This window comes from Microtus oregoni, unplaced genomic scaffold (genome assembly GCF_018167655.1).
Source record: "Microtus oregoni isolate MIOR12 unplaced genomic scaffold, Mior012 000060F_ref0000265, whole genome shotgun sequence".
Lineage (NCBI taxonomy): Eukaryota > Metazoa > Chordata > Mammalia > Rodentia > Cricetidae > Microtus > Microtus oregoni.
This window is the reverse complement of record NW_024543870.1, coordinates 6,557,047-6,575,671: the sequence shown is the minus strand read 5'-3', so window position 1 is coordinate 6,575,671 and position 18,625 is coordinate 6,557,047.

Genomic DNA, 18,625 nt, shown 5'->3' with positions numbered 1-18,625 from the left:
CTCTTGTCTCAAGGCGTTGACAAAACATGGTGTTGATATTCTGTAACTTCATCCTGGCTAACCACGCTGGGCACGCCCCGAGGCTCTCCTATGTGTGAGGTACTTTCTTTCTTAAAGAACATATTTTCTAATATGTTCCCCTAGGACAGAGGAGTCATCCACAAGTCCAAGGAATCTACAAGTTTTCAATGCATTTACTCTCTAATCTTATTTCTTCTCAAATCATGCACCCTTGTCAGCATCTTAAGCAGAGCTGCCAAACACTGTATCTTTATCATCAGAGGCGCTGCCACCATCTCCTCCACCTCCTGCTCCTGGGTTCAATCTCATATAAGATTTGGCTCAGGATCCTTCTTCTAGGAAGCCATCTTTGATTACTCCAGCTCAAAGCTACTCCCCAGCCCCAACTTTAAATGTTAGAATATGCATATATCATAAAGCTGACGATTCTTTTTTTTTTCCAACTGAAGCAAGCTTTATTTATGGGGTGCGCCTGGGACTGGCCATTCTAGCTCCCTCTCCCTAGGTCAGGATGTCAGAGAGCAGCCCCTTCCAGCCGCTTGAGGTCCGTTTATAGGAAGGATAGTGTTCACAGGGGCGAGAGAGTTGACTGTCATCCATTGATAGGATGATACAATGAGAGGGAAGGGACAGGGTAAGGATATACATCAGAGGAAAGGGTCACAAGTGCAGTGTAGGTTCAAAAACATGCTTTGCAGTTTCCCTCAGACCTAAGAAACAAGAACTTATTCTTAGTTACAAATAGAAACCTTAACTAGGAAGAACTCGGCACAGGAAAGCAGCAACTTATTCTTTGGCTACAAACAGAAACTTTAATCTGCACAGGACAGAGCTCGGGGGATAGTCAGAGCTATGCAGAGAAATCCTGTCTTGAAAAAAAAAAAGCATGGTGGAGAATGACTGATGAGAACACGTGACATCAGCTCCTGACCTCCATATGCATTTGACGGCACGTGTGTGTGTGTTGGTGTGTGTGCGCGCACGCGCACATGATGGGAACACCTGACATCAGCTCCTGACCTCCATATGCATTTGAGGGCATGTGCACACACACACATACACATGCACACACACATACACATGCACACACACATACACATGCACACACACATACACATGCACACACACACACATGCACACACACACACATACACATGCACACACACACATACACATGCACACACACACATACACATGCACACACACATACACATGCACACACACATACACATGCACACACACACATACACACACACCTACACATGCACACACATACATACACACACATACATACACACATGCACACACACATACACACATGCACACACACAAACACATGCACACACATACACACACACACACACACACACACATGATAGGAACACCTGACATCAGCTCCTGACCTCCATATGCATTTGAGGGCATGCACATGCGTGCACTCACGTGGACACACACACGCACACACACATGACCAGGTACACAGACACATAAGATTCATTTTAGAAGAGTTTGACAATGAAAAAGTAATATAATTAGTATAATAGTATTATAATAAATATTGAAACTACTGAAAAATTCAGAGAGGCATAAAACATTACAAATGTTTAATATTAAGAAATATGAACTGTGAGACCAAAACAGGAACAATATACTTTGCAGGTTAAGGTTTGTGTTTGCAATTAAGACAGTGAAGAACTTGATGACATTTTAATCTTTTCATATGAATCTGTTTTAGTGATTGTGTGATGTGACAGTTTACACATGTAAGTGATATGTTCTGGTGGGTCTCTTCCCGGCACCCTCTTGTCTCTGTCCCATCCCTGTCAATCCACACCCACCCTAACCCCTACCAATCCCTTTCTGGGATTCATGACTCCTGGTTTTGTGATCCATTTAATTTAACCAGGGCCGTGTGAGTGGCAATTGGTGAAAACTATCTCCTGGAGACCAATGGAGTCATGCAACTGAGGACAACGAGTTCCCCCTCCTGTAAACTATGAGTAACGAACAGTTCATCAGAGGAATGGTCCCTCTCTCTGAGTTCCTCTTCCCTGCCTGCCTGATTATCCTAGAGCAGACCCAGTGCAGGCATCCACATTAGAAAAGATGTGAAATACTATATGTGACCTTTGACCTCTAAAAAGAGTCTAAGCTTCTTTGGAGGAAGGGACTAGTTAATTCAATAATTCACTAGTTAATGAAAAAGGTGTTTGATGTGGCTGAGGTAAATAGCAAGGGATGTGTCTATGGCTTTCACCTTTCTATATTTAAATCAGAGGAATTTTTGCTGAAAATCATAAAACATGGTTACTTCTTTGAAATTATATACTAATTATGAACCACAGTGGATATAAATACTAATTCAATTTCATTATAAACTACAAATAATTTAACATTAGAGCCAGAAGGTAGTCTCTGCCAGTGAGTAAAACTAGCTATTGTGATTATTTATTAAAGACTGTGACTAGTTCTTCCTAAATATTTTCTGCTTGCACAGCTTCCTGAAAACAACATATTTCTGAATGGGTTCTCCAAGCAATGACAGCTCACCCTTTAACTACATGAAATGAATCAATTATTACACTGATTTCTACAAATAGTAAGGGCACTGGAAAATCCCTATAAATAATTCACTCTACTTCTTATTGTTTCCAATGACACCGGTCAAGAGAGCGGAGTGTCCAGTGCACATGTTTTCCTACAAGACACTCTCCTGTTTTCATTGACCAAATATTGCATTGGGACACTAGCTAGCAGCTGAACAGTACATGGCTTGGGAGAAAAATGCTGTTGGCTGACTCCATCAGAAATTACTGCACTTTACCACTACAAACATTCAGAAAGCATAAACCACGAAAATTTGAACCCTTGTTTTTTATGAAATAATTCTTACTGACTTATAACCCCCAGGAGAAATCAGTTCATAAGGTTATCACTATAATATGGTGTGCTAACTGCTGCTAGATTCTTAGTAAGTGAAAATGATGATTTTCTTCTAGTATCCTGATCTCAAGATACACTGAATAAAAATAAATCATCAAGGATGATTCTTTTTTTTTTTTTTTTGGTTTTTCGGGTTTCTCTGTGGTTTTTGGAGCCTGTCCTGGAACTAGCTCTGTAGACCAGGCTGGTCTCGAACTCACAGAGATCCGCCTGCCTCTGCCTCCCGAGTGCTGGGATTAAAGGCATGCGCCACCATCGCCCGGCTCACCAAGGATGATTCTTGTCTGTAACCGTGTAAGAAAAACCTCTGTATTTTTTGCACTGTGTTGCAAAAATAACTTGTCAGTATATCAACCAATTGTTTAAATATTAGTGTGTGTGGAAATCATATTGGGTGTTTATTGAAAGTAGACTCTTGGGGTAGGAGAGAAGGCTTCGGCTTAAAAATACTTTGCCAAGCAAAGGGTTTGAATGTGGATCCCCAGAACTCATACAAGTAAGACATGTAGTCTGGGCATATGTAATCTCAGAACTCCTATGGGAGATGGGAGGTAGAGGCAGGAGAATCCCTGGAAACTCATGGGCCAGCTGGACAAGAGATTGCCTCAGAAAAGGTGGAAAACAAGGACAACACCCAATGTTATCCTTTGGCCTCCCTCCCCGTGCACGCCACAAATGTGTGTCTATGCAGGCATAACCACACACACAATTAGATTCCTGAATTATTTTATAATGCTGTTACAATATATTTTTGAGTGGGGCCCAAACATTTCTATATTAGCTAGCAACTTAAAAGAGGAGTGGTTGGATCATGTTCTAAGCAACACTGCTTTGATCTTCCATGACGTAGGTTTCGTTGTCTCTGTAGTGGGAGGAAGGAAAGATGCTGATGAGCTTCCCCCACAGGACCAGAGCCAACCTGGGCTCCAGGGCAGCCAATCACATCCCGAACAGCTAGGTCAAAAGGGACATATAATTTTAAAATTCCAACGATGTGGGTTATGCCTGGCATCTACCACAGCATTAGGGAAGGTTGATATTCGGCTTCTATGTGATCAAATTTAAAATGAACAAGACAACAAATCAAGGCTGTACTTTCAGTACAGAGTAGGTGAAATGCCTAAGTTCCTCTTTAAATATTCAGAATTTGGCCGAATGTGTCTGGGTAGGCTGCTGTAGACATGGCGTCCTTACCGTAACAGTCAGGTTTTGGTGCAGCTGATCTAGGAGATTCTGTCTGGTCTCATCTCAGGGCACAGCACTGACAGCGTAGACCGTGTCCTTACCTAGAGAGTGTTTATGAGTCTGGTCACCAGAATGTTATAATAAAAGGCTGTTGATTTTGCAGTTATGGCCCAGGTCTTAAATTCCAGTTTTGTTACTTTAGTTTTGTAACCTCCAGTGTCAAAACCGTTTATAGTGGGACTTTGGAAGGACTAGCGAGAACCCCACACATAGACGGCCAGACACAGTGGTAGCAAGTTCTCTCTCTGTCTCTGGCTCTTACTCGCTTCCCAGTGATGATTCCTCCATGGACTCATTACTCAGAATAACTTTGAGCCTCATCCCCATCTTCATGGCCCTGCTTCAGTAAATCCCAAGCAGACACACTCCGCTCCCACAAGCCTCCCTAGGTGCCACCTACCTCATCAGGCCTGTACCTTCATGCAGTTCTGGATTAGAACGCCCTCTCCTGATCCTCCACATCCCTGAAAGGGTCTCCTGCCTTAGAATGTCACGAAGCCTTTGGCTATGCGGCGCTGCACACTTCCTCACGGGAACAAGCTAGTCACTGACGTATGTGAGAATCCAGGAAACGACCATGTTCCCTTATGTCCCTTGCGGTCTAGTATGGGCATCAATAACCCTTTGCCCACTAAGACCACAGATATACTTAAAAGGAAAAAGGAAAAAGAAAGTCCATTACTGATTACTCCCCAAAGATCACAATTATCTCTTTTATAGGCAGCAGACATTAGATGGAATCACTGTTTAAATGTATTTCAGCATGTTTAGAACTGAAACCCAGACAGAAAGAGGAGCTACATATGTTAGAAATGTGCCCAGGGAGGGAGCTCATTCAGTAGAATCCTTGCCAAGCATTCATGAGGATAAGTGTGATCCCCAGAAACTATGGAAAGAGCCAGGCACGGTGGTATGTGCTTCCAGCTCCAGTCCTGGGAGGCAGACAGCAGATCCCTGTTGCTCGTTAGCCACCCAGTCTATTCCATTGGGGAATGTCAGGCAAGGGAGAGACCATCTCAAAATCCTAGCACCCAGATGACCGAGGATGGCCGATGTCTCATGATTTGAGGCCAGCCTGGCCTACCTAGAGCAGTGGTTCTCAACCTTCTTAATATTGCGACCCTTTAATACAGTTCCTCAGGTTGTGGTGAGCCCCTACCGTAACATTACTTTATTGCTATTTCATAATTGTAATTTTGCTACTGTTATGAAATGTAATACAAATATCTGACATACAGCATAGCTCATATGTATCTCAGAGCATCACGACCGATAGGTTGAGAACCACCGACTTAAGAGACTTCGAGGCCAATCAAGGTTAGAAAGTGAAACATTGTTTCAATCAAGTGAAACATTGTTTCAATCAAGTGAAACATTGTTTCAATCAAGTGAAACATTGTTTCAATCAAGTGAAACACTGTTTCTATCAAGTGAAACATTGTTTCAACTGAGTGAAACATTGTTTCAAAAGGAAAATGCAAACAGAAAGGATGGCAGTTGAGAAATGATACCCAAAGTTGACCTCTGGCCTAGAAAAAAAAATAAGATTTTTACACAAAAAAAGTTTCTCAAAAAGAAGATAAAAACCTGAGTGATGTATTTAAGAATGTGTGTTTCAAATAATATGCCTTTAAGAACAGCCACCTTGGGGCTAGAGATGGCTGTGATTAAGAACACTTGTTATTGTAACAGAGGACTGGAATTTGATTCCCATGTGGGGCTTCACAACCATCTACTCCCTATAACTACAGCTCCTGAGAATCTGATGCCCCTTTTAACACCAGGCACACAGAAGCACACATACACACATGCAGGCAGACACTCGTACACAAAACAATAAAAATAATTTAAAAAAGAAACAGCCACTTTTTCTTACACCGAGTCATCTAAATTATTTTTGAAAGCTAAGCACAATTATGTGTTAGGAATAATACTTACTAAATGATTTTCATAAATCACATGATCTCCTATAAATGGTAGAGTTAAAAACTAGAGCAAAATTATGTAAACTATAAAAGAATTGTCATAAATATGAATTTCATTCTTGTTTTTTTGTTGCTACTTCCAAGAACAAAGTTTGAAGGTTTGGTCCGTATTACTATGGGTACAGTACAAACTAGGAGTGGTAAACTTAAAGCTGCTGGCCAAGGAATGGCTTGAGGCCCCCAAACAGGTCCTCTGTACATGGCCTAGAAGCCTATTCTCAAAAGAGTAATTGGGGAAGTGATGTTCAATATGTACATATATGAAAATATCTCCATGTAACATAGTTACCAAGCACAATAAATACATACAATCAAAATTTAAAAAAGAAATCTATAAAAAAGGTCAAGAATGTTTAGGACTTAATAATGACTTGACTTATTAGATATGATCTCTGAGAAGCAGACAGGCCTAGTTGAAGAGCAGCAAGGCTTTTCACGATAGATGTGAGACTCCATCGGCTTTTACCTTGAACTTCCCACAGCACGTCTTCAGAAGTCCAGCAGGGTTGGAAATCCATTGGCCCAACAAAAGGCACTAGGTATAGATTCAGCTAAGCAAGAGGCTAGAGCTATGGAACAAACTTGATGAGTTAGACAGCCAAAGTAGGGCATTTTCCTGAAAATAAAGACTACAAGGAACTATCTGCAATCTTTTATGTTTAGTACAACCAATATCTCATTCTGTCCTCACGGTAACTGCTAATGAGGTTTGCATTTTACAAAAGGAAATTTAAAGTACAGAGTTGAGCAGTCTAGCCATGGCTAACCAGCTGGTGTGGCTTTCAAGCCCGTGGTGGCAATTAGCATACTGCACAGCAATCTTCCTATCAGAAATTCCACCTCAGCAAACATGGTCTGTTTGTGTGAAACCAGAGAGAACTTCTTGGAGGTGTAAAGATATCGATCAAGCCGTTCTTCCTCTCTGTTGAGCACAAAAGTGAACTACAAGTCCAGTTAGGTTTTTTTTTTTTTTAAGCACTACAAAATACTAGGTTCTTATTGTCTCATAACAGGCTATTATGCTCAAAACAAAAAAATATATTGTACAAATGATTCAAGATGGTATGAGTGACAAATGTGATTAACACATCTTTTTGTGTTAAAGTCACTAAAACATGATATTTTACAACAACAACCCCAAAGAATAACAATATGAAATGTAGGAATAAGTTTGATGGAAAACATTTGCTTCCCTATATTCCCTTGATGCCCCATTTGAAGAAATGAATTAATGCTTTCATGGGAACCTATGTCAAGGAGTGCACAGAGCCAAGAGCACATGAAGAGGACAGAGTCCTCACCCTGCCAGGTTTGGGCGGAGAGCAGAAAGAAAGACCTCAGAGGCAGTAGCTCCTCTAAGAGCCTTGGGTTAACAAGAGAAAAAAACACAGCTGGAGCTCTCAAAATCTTGGCAGGTGGGTGGTCCTTGGACTTCCCATAGGGCAGGGAACCCTGATTGCTCTTTGGGCTGACGAGGGAGGGGGAGGGAAATGGTAGGTGGTGGCGGGGAAGAGACAGAAATCTTTAATAAATAAATAAATTTAAAAAAAAAATCTTGGCACCAAAACAAAGCATCCTTCAAACACGTTAGACAGAATTTATAAAGCATGAGAGCCAGTCATGAGGTTGGACACATGAAAATGGCAATCTTATTTTTGGCTTGATATCTAAGGTAGACAAACAGGAGGGTCTGCGGCAATCCCAAGAGAACAGTGGCTCCTGGGCTTATTGGGAAATGAAGGCAGAAGTGTTTCTGGATAGAGAAGTTGCACGCTAACCTTCAGCTGCCGCCACCTCCATAGCCAGGCAGTCAGTCCTGTGTCCAAAAAGGAAAGTATGGTGTGGAGCTGGGAGGCAGCTCTCGAGGCTCCCTGGAAAGCCAGTGAGAGGCAGTCAAAATAGCAACAATGCAACAGAAGACGGCAGTTGGGAGATTTCAATGCAATCACTCGCTTCTTTGCTAAAGTAAGAAAGGGAAATTTGAGGGACAAAAGCAGAAGAAAATGGTGCATTTTCTGGTTGGCCCTTAGGCTGTTGGTATAGGACAGTGCTGCTGTTGTAAAGAAATACAGAGAAACCCTTCATACCAAATGCCTACCAAGCTTTTACGGAGCTCCCAAGACCTCTGGGCTCCTGTGGTCATATACTTCAGAAGGTAGCCAGGAAGACAATTTAAATGGTCATCCCAGTTACAGGAGGACCCTGGCTATCATTTAACTAAGAAAATTTTCCTAAGTGGGTGGGGTGATGTAAGTGGTTTCCAAGGGACAGATCCTTGCTGGTGGTGACAGAGCAGCTTGGCCCATCATTGAACTACTGCGCTTAAAGGGAGCTGGGGAACCCTCCACTGCAGTAAGAGATTTCTGCTGGGAGAGGCGCTGCTCAGGACACCGAGAAGCACACCCGTTCGCAGAGATGGATGTTTGGTAAATTACAGTGTCTGCTGGGAGAGGCGCTGCTCAGGACACCGAGAAGCATACCTGTTCGCAGAGATGGATGTTTGGTAAATTACAGTGCAGTTTTCTTTTCTGTTTTCAACTTGTAAGGGCAAACAGCTTTAGCCCTTTTGGATACAGGCTTATTAACATTTGTAGAAAATATTGGTTATTATGCTTTAAAGGAATAAACATTTTATTTTTTAATTTTTTCATGTTTTAGTTATGTTTTCCCCTCCCCTAACCCATTTAAATCCTCCCTACCTCCCTGATGGAGGAAGGTCATTGGCTAATAAAGGAACTGCCCTGGCCCATTTTATTGGTTAGAGGATAGGTGGGAGGAGAAAACAGGACAGAACACTGGGAGGAAGAGGAAGTGAGGTCAGACTACACAGCTCTCCTCGCGGGAGCAGACGCCTGAGAGAGACGCCATGCCCCGCTCCCGGGATGAAGCTCTTACCCAGGATGGACTAGGCTAGAATCTCCCCGGTAAGCGCACCTTGGGGTGCTACACACAGATGATTAGAAATGGGCTGAATTAATATGTGAGAATTAGCCTAGAAGAGAATGGGCCAAGCAGTGATTAAATGAATACAGTTTCCGTGTAATTATTTCGGGCATAAGCTAGCCGAGCAGGCGGCTGGGGTGCTGGGAATGCAGCCCCGCCGCCCTTATTACTTCACCTCCCTATCCACAGAACCTCATGTTCTTCCTCTCCCCTTCCACAAAACGCGTAAAACAAAAAATCAAAACAGACAAATTAGAAACAGCCTATCTGTTGATCAACGGAGGGATCATGAAATGTGGCACACTTACACAATGGCGTACTATTCAGCTGCTAAGAAAATTTCTCCTCATTGGCTCTGGAGGCTTCTCCAGTGCATTTTCAAGTTCTTAAGGTATCTCAAAGCAAGCCTTGAGAAGATTTTAAAAAGAAAAGCCTGCAATATTTAGTACTGATGCTGTCTTTTGTCGAACAGCCATAAGTGTGAAATGTCTAACAATACATCCTACTACGGAAAGGAATCGAATATCCAAGTAATTTTGAGACCCTGTGCCTACTAATATTTTTAATCCTCTTGACAGCATTACAAGCAACCAACATAGGGCTTCTAAACTTGCAAAGATGAGAAGATACCCTGAGAGGTTGAAAGAGAAGCTTCTCCGGCTAACATTTTTGGCAAAAATGGAAATGCTGGTTTATCTTTGCAGCCTGCCAATAGCTCTGAATTCAAAATACAGGTCTCTGCCACATACTATGGCCTTGTCAGGACTGCAGCTGCCTAGGCTGTGCTGTTCCCCACTCGGAGCCGAGAATCAGGTTAGGAATACAGATTTGCAAGCCTTTCCAACTTTGCCGAACTCTGCCTATTTTAACAAGCCAGTCTAAGTCATGTTCCAGAATTTCTCAAGGTCCTAGGTGAGGAAGACAGGACTTGCCATTGAAACAGATGTCTGTCCCTAAGCACCAGAATTATGGACTCCCATGGAAGCTTATTGGACAAGCAGACTTTGCCCTCCAAGCCACACAGATCAATGTGTACATTTTACCAAGCTCCCCAGGGGATTCCCTCAGAAGTTCAAGTTGGAGGCTGAAAGGGGCTGACATGCCCTATTCTCCTAGAGGACTTTTCCATGAGCAGTCATTTCCTTGGGGGCCTGTTGTATCAGGCAGAAGCTGGAATACTTTGAGCACCTTTTCACATCCTCGGTCAAAATCCCTACTGCTTGCTTCAAAGCAGAGGAGGGCAGTGAGAGTTTTATGAGCGAATGAGCTGTAGAGTCACTAATAAAACTCAACTGTGACCAATTTCCGTTACAACCACATTAAAAAGACACTGGGCAATGACTGGATTTTAAGCTATAGAATCTCTAATGACGAAATTCTAGGAACAATGAAAGGGGCAAACAAAGGCCTGTGAGGTTTGGGGCTGTAAACAAATCAGAATCAGAAATGCCACTGACTGACTTTGTTTGGTCTTCACTGAATCCTTTCCCTCCAGATTTAACAAGAACTGACTGGATAAAAAAATATGCCTAGAACGACTTGTCACTTAGATTTGCTTCAACCACGTACCTGCAGACTAGCCTGAATTTAGACGTCTGTAAGGAAGCCATACTACTTCACTGGCTTGATCAGTCTAAGAATGAACCTCATCTGGGGATATATCTGGTGGGTTAGAGTCAGGAGTTGATGTCAGTGTCATAATACACCTTACAGCCCCTAACCACTCCCAGGGTACCATTCTAACTCCAATGCCCACCCCTACAAGTCTGGAAACACAGGATTACAAACATCACAGGACAGAGAGGATGGTTAAAGATCACGGACATATAGCTTTTAAATTTTCTAACCAATTTGGATTCACATACCCAACTTCCTGAACTGACAGTCACTAACCAGCGGACTTTACACCTAATCCTATGGTTGCTACACATCAGTACTTGAATGAGACACTTTCACAGTTTTCTTTCATACATACATACACGTTATTATGTGCCTTAATTTGATGAATGCAGTATTTGCTACATACAACTTCTGAATCAAAATATATCTTTACGTGAAAGTCATTAGTAATCTCAACTTTGCTAACTCTTCCACTGTTTTAGCCATACACCATCTTCCTCTTTAAACACACCCTTGCCAATATTTACATAATCCCAAGCCAATATTTACATAATCCCAAGGCACTGAACGTTACTGCAACATTTTCTTGGATCCAAATAAACTCTATTCGAAATTGACATTGTTTGAAAACCTGACTCTGAACTTCTGCCTGTGTAACCCTGATTACAATTATTTAAAATAGACAAACTATATTAATCCCATCTCCTTGGCACAATCCTATTCAATACAACTGACTAAAATGAATAAGACCTTTCATGGGTGAGGCTGTGCCACATTTCTGTAACATGAACAAAAGACGTTTCTGTCTGTTTATACATTATAAAACACTTAATACATAAAGACAAATTCTCCAATCACTTTATCAATTAATCAACCAATCATTTTTATGTGTAATGTTATTTACAAGCAAACTACATAGCTGCAAGTTATGTTATACAGTGAGGGGGAAATTAGTGTTCAAGTTGTAATATTAGAATTAAAGATGAATTCTTTTAAGAAACTATTATAAACATACAATATATAATATGCACAACAATTAATCAAATACCCACCAGTTTGAGCCTTCATCCCAAGTTACAATTTCCTTTTCCATTTCTCTTAAGTAAATGAATTAAGAGGATACTCTTGATGATCTGCGTTCACTATCTATAAAAATACTATAGAGTTTTCATAGCTGTTTTGCATTCTATGTGGTCATGGTTAAAATTTAAGTTTGGGGTATAAGTATTCCCATGCTGTCCGAATCTGACTGATATTCTTATGCCAATCTTATCGTTTAGTCCAAAGGACTAGGCATGGCTGTAATGCAGACACGAAGAGATACAGAAGTCTTAGGGGACCAGCGTGGTTCTGCCGTATGGCAACTTCACCACCTCAGGCCAGACACAGTGCATCCAAGCAACCTGTTATATACTGTAAAGTGAATGTTTAGTTTCTTTGGTTCTATTATATAAAAAAATAAGTATATGCAAGCATCTGAAGTTTTCAAATAAAAGGTAGAAGATCCCTTATTTGAAAACAGAATAAGAACCATTAGAAAAACAGCACTTCGTATTAATCAGCATCAGTAAAATGTTTTTGTATCATTCTGAATGAGTTCACCCTTACAGGTTTCGCCAACAGTTCTGGAAGGCTGGCCTGGATTCCTTTGGTCACACACTGACATCTAGTGGAGATTTATAGTGAGCCTTGGGCCACCTTACACCCTAAAAAGCAGTTCTCAACCTTCCTAATGCTAAGACCCTTCAACACAGTTCCTCATGTTGTGGTGACTCTTGACCATAAAAATATTTTTGCTGCTACTTCATAACTGTAATTTTGCTGTTAGGAATTGTAATGTAAATGCCTGTTTGGTAGCATAGCTGATGTGCAACCCTTGAGGAAGGGTTGTTCAACACCCAAAGGTGGAATGGCCCACAGGCTGAGAACCAGTCCTGAAAGAACTCATTTGATAGGAATGGCCCACAGGCTGAGAACCAGTCCTGAAAGAACTCATTTGATAGGAATGGCCCACAGGCTGAGAACCAGTCCTGAAAGAACTCATTTGGTAGGAATGGCCCACAGGCTGAGAACCAGTCCTGAAAGAACTCATTTGATAGCAGACGGAAGCAAAACCACCAAGTTTTATTCAAAGCATCAAGAACAAACACAAAAAGATTAAGACATCTTCTTCAAGTCTTGCTTTTGATATTGGCCAGAACACAAGGCAGAAAAGGAGTGAGGAGGGTGGAGGTGTGGGTGCTGAAGACCTATTTGGTATGGGATGTTGGAGAGCTCCACCAACCGTCTGTTTAATTTACAACTCGAAAGGACACATAACTCTACTCAGCTGCTCTTTTCAAGAGTGGAAACCAGCAAGCAAATCTGTTTAACAACACAGGTAAAGGAAAATAGAGAGAAGGTGAGAAGCACCCCCAGGCTTCCTACCACATCCCATGAGTTAAAATTCCCCATGGGTAGATTTTATTAATTCCAAACAAGCACATGTTATGTGTATGCTTACACTATATCGCTAAGTATTTATCTAAACCTATTTACTCACCACACTCTGAAATAAAATAATACAACATTTATTCTACTTTCCCAAGCTTTCAAAGTATGCAGCACTATCAATAAAAGCATGGCATTATCCCTAAGAGATAAAACTGAGGGTCCAAGAGGAAGTCGATAAAACACCTTCATACTTTATTTAATATACAAGTATCCAAATCAAGTAAAATTAATATTTAAAGATTGTTATAATCACACTTGTATCTGCTACACACTGAATTTAAACCATGTCCCCTCCACCGCCTTGGTGAAGCTGGAAAGGACCGAGTAGATGGTCTGATCCACATCAGGCTACCTCCTTGTTCTCCATTAGCTTCAACCACAGGATGGGCTTCCTGGTTCCAATGGACAGGAGAAGTTGAAGAGGAGGCCTTCTGGAAGCTGGAATAAAGAATATATATATACATCGCTGTGTGCTTAGTGTCTGTCTGCTCATGACAGACTTTCCATCACATCACTTCTGGGGGTAAAAAAGAAAAAACAAGAAACATAGAACCAGGAAAGTGAAAACCTCCCACTGTTGTTCTGGAAGGACCAGTACTAAGACAAATCCTCAGAAACTATGCATGGCACAGATTTCCTCCTGAGAAGAATGTAGATGAACTTGCTGCTGTTGCATCCAAAATAATTCTAATTCCTAAAACGTTTCCCCTCTCTCATTGCTTCTGACTCTGAATTACCTAGAGACGATTGGCAAGACCAGCGCTAGAGTGTAAAAATCCTACGTGAGCCTCAAGGCAGCCACGTTACAAATATAAACGATCCATCCTTAAACAGACATAATTGTTGGCACTCTTTAAGTGTGAAAGGAATAACAAGGCAGAAAGAAGTTCGGGGAGAGTGGCCTTGTGGGCAGTGAAGAGCTGTTTGGTGCTGGGATGTTGGAGGGCTCCCCCAAACATCCCTTGAACTCACAATTCTAAAGGACACATGGCCATGCTCAGTGGCTCTGAGAACAACATCCCCAACTGACACGCAGTTCTTCAGCAGTAAACAGAGAATTCCAATGTTGAAAGCTGAAACAAAAACCAAGCAAGCAAGCAAACAAAACAAAGAAAAAACAGGACACAGCCAGAGACCAAGCAAAACCATGCTCTACAGGGAGGTGTCATACTGCATAGAACTTAATGGTATTTTCTTAACATTTGTTCTCCAAGTAACTCACAATGCATTGTTTTGCCACTAAATATTCTCTGACACTACATTTTGCAGTGTTGTTCACTGGAATTAGTCCAATTATGTAACTGAAAAAAGAATTCAGATTCTAAAAAGTAGGGGAAAAAAAAATCCCAGTTACAGAACAAGATACCAAATAAAACCGGTGGTGATATTGCTTGGCTGTGAAGTTCATCTTACGAAAGACCCAGAAATCTGAACTTAGGTATCAGTTCTCATCAGAATATTTTATTCACTAGCTATTAAAGATAATTACTTAGCTGATTTACTGAGAACACACTAAAATTTTTAAGTTGTGATTCCCATATTTGTTCTTTTTAAAGGAAAATGTCAAAAAATGACAGGCTATAACCTTGGTAATATTTTTATAAATGTATATTTCGACTTTATGATGGTAGGTTTTGACAGCAGTATTTAGAGTCATGGGCAGGATTCCAGCTTTGAAACTAAGGCTACTATCCCTATTTGTTAAGAGAGCAGATTCTGGTCATTTTCAGAAGCTGTAAATCATGGGGGGGGGGGGGCATATTCCCCACCAAGCTGGTCTTCCAGCTCCAGTCTCTGGGGATACTGTGCTATGGAACAGTTTTCCAGGTGGGCTCAGAGCTGTAAGTACTAATGGAGGCAGCTGTTAGACCAGACTATAGCATGTTCTATGAGATGAATCGATGTGTGGTCACAGCACCTGTGTACAATGTATTTAATCTCAGAAAAAGAATCTGCAATAGCAGCATAGAATGGATAACTAACACTTTCCAGAACCACCACCCTTTGTGACCTGGGCTTCTCTGGACATGAAGAAAATACAGACAAGTCTGATGTGGAGAAGCAGATGAAACTTTATTGATCTCTTTAACCTTCCAGCAATGAGAACAAGCAAGACAGTATTTTTAGCCCAAGCTCAGAAGAGTACACCTTTTTCCAGAATTTAGATGGGTTGGGTGGTTTTCCCGGTGTAGTGCCTCCCTAAATCACACCTTCTGGTCCACCATCATCACCACAGGCAACACACACACCTTAGTGCCAAGGGGAATGTGTCTGTACTTTCTCTCTAGGAGGCCCCACTGGAACACTGTAACTTCCTGTGGGCTTTTGGAATCCCATGGCAATTTATACCTAGTATTCCTGAACGATAAACAGGGTTATGTAAATTCTGCTTTTAAAATACTCGAGGGAAAAAAGATACATTGAGAAGGATGTAACAAGCTGCCAGTCAAAATACAAAACGATTTCCAACTTTAGTTAGCAAGATACAGGACTTCAGAAATGCTAATGGATTCGGGGCATGCCCTTCTATAAATAAAGACTTCTTTTAATTGCGATCCTCTAGCCCAGGCATGGACGGGGAGGGCAGTGCAAGCAAAGCATTTGAGAAGAGGCACTGGAGGGAATAAAGTAAAATAGAGGGTGACCACCGTGCTCCTTCCCATCACTGCAGGGTTATGTGATGATTCCAGCTTCCCATGAGCTTCTCCAACGGTACACTTCAAGTCTGGGAGATTTTGTGTGTACAATGAGATACAACCAAGTACTAGCCAGTCTTACTAGAAACATCACTATGATGTCAAAACAAGTGACACATGCCAAACTGCTATGTAGGACATCCACCATTAAGAGCTTGCCTTTATGAAGGTGCCTACACATAGTTAAATATGGTTACATGTAGTTTGCATCTCTGGAAGCCAAGATTTCCAAATACTCAAATTTTGAGGGAAGAAAAGTACAAAGTAGCCCACTCATCACTGAATTATTTTGGACTAAACAGAAAGCTCAATTTTAGCACTGCCAAATGCTCTTAGGTTCAGACTGCAATGTGCCACCTCACCATCTGTCTTGAAGCACCAAGTCCACATTTAAAACATGAATGTGCCCAGCAAAGGATCTTAAGCAATGCTAGCATTTGTGCTTAACTGAAACTTAAACATGGCCAAGTCACAGGGCTGCATGTATCAACATCTAACTACTATGTATAATGTCTAGGAGGAAGGACAAGAGATGGAGTGTTTCTGTGTGTACGTATAATGTCGAGAAGGGGCAGGAGATGGAGTGTATTTTCTCTTTCTGCCTTTAATGTGTGTTCTGGGCTCACTCAGGTGGTCATGTTTGCATGGCAAGCACTTTTATCTGCTGAGCCATTTTCCTAGCCCAAGAATATTTAAAATGGCAGCCAGTATTAAGTATATTGAGTATTATATAGATTGATATAAACATTATGTGATTGATTTTGTTATATCAGCAGGGACATCCGTTTAGCTTCTTATTCAGCAGAAAACAATGTTTTTATTTATTAATTTTTTTAACCAAGACATGTTTTTCTTTTGCTATGGAGAAAAACCTATCTGGACAGGAAAGTGATAAACTACCTAATAAGGATGTGTAAATGTATTAATCTCTGTATGTTTCATATTCTAAAAAAACTAAGCAATTATCAAGCATTTAAACTTTGAAGAACAAACTCTCAATGTAAATCAGTTAGGTTATACAGTATATGTGTCTTCTAACCACTATCTGCCCACCCACTCCCTACGTTTCCAAAAAAGAGAAAGATAAAAAGGAGTTCTTGACTTTTAGAGAGGTCACTAGGCTTGTTGTTGAAAGTGGAAGACAAATGCTCGGTTCTCTGTGATGCATGTGCAGATGGTGTCTGAGGAAAAAAGACGGACAAACTAACAGGCAAATGACAGCGGTGAGACGTAAGTGCTCAAAGGGCGGATGTGAGGCAAACTGAGGAGATCTGAGGGGAACACCTTCCAGTGACTTGCATGAGACAGATCTCCATGACTACGGTACTCACTGTCTACGTGCCAAGCTATTTATTTTGTTAAGTTCTGCTCTACTTTAGAATACACCCAGGACCAAGCTCCAGCGCTCTGCTGCCTAACCTACACCTAATGACAAAGACTAAAGGATGTCTGTAACCACACACACACACACACACACACACACACACACACACACACACACTTCGGCTTCTTAGCATTTATGTATGTTGACATTGGGAGTTCTTCCTTAAAATTCACTCTGGACTTCCAGTGCAGACACAAGCAGTTGCAAGCACAGCAGGTGGCAAACTGGAAGATGCTGGTTCCAGAGCATTCCCTTCAGGGAGCTGCTTGTGGGTTCAACAGTCAGATAGGAAAGAAAACTGCAAAAACAGAAGCGTGCATGCCTGGGACAGATGTGCACAGGTCTCAGTTCTAGGTTAAGAGGGTGGACGCTGTCTGACAGTGAGCAAGATACCACTGATAGGCAGTTACATAAGCCACTCAGCACTGTACCCTGTACCATTCTGGAAGCACTAACAGTCCACTGTGCGGAACTGCTCCACTGCACACTGGAAACAAACAACAAAGAACTTCCGAAGGGGAAACTGAGGAGCTAGTGAGATTTGACTTAAATAATGGGTATGTACTAAAGTCTAATTATTATTATTGGAGTATCGCTTGAAAAAACTAATGAGACTTGATATAAAACAAAGAGGCTTGTACATTTACTTACTCTGAATAAGGAACATTAAATGAAGTATAAGAATAATGCAATTACCTTAGGATTAGTTTCTTAAGGTGGATTGACAAAACACAATTGATGTTTCAGCTCATACTTAAATGATCTGTCCAAAGCCCACAATTTAAACTGCAACTAGGAATGTGTTAATAATCTATGCATTACCATGATGATAATCGCAGTCTCAGGACTAAACGGCCTCTCAATATTTATGCCTGTCATTCTTCTATTACTTGTGAACACCACTGAAAACCAGTGGACTGACTAAAGTTCTTTTACAAATCAGAGACAAAACTCAAAGCTCTTCTGAGAAAAGGTGGCATGGTAAAAATACAAATTTTTATTCCCACAATTAGTTAAGATTTCCTAGTTCAAAAGAAAAGGTCATGTCCATGTAATTAAAATAACATATCTGATACGCTTATCAGTACAAACTTTTAGATGTGGTATGTAAGGTGGTTTTTAGTATTACTCATCTCATTTTCAAGTTTTTAAACAAAGGGAACTATCCTAAGTGTTCCGGTAACGAATACTAATAAACTACCTTGTATTTGTTAGAAATAAATCTGAAACTAAAATTGGTTCGTAAAGATCTACTCAAATAATTTATCTAATTTTAGAAATTATAATAATCGATG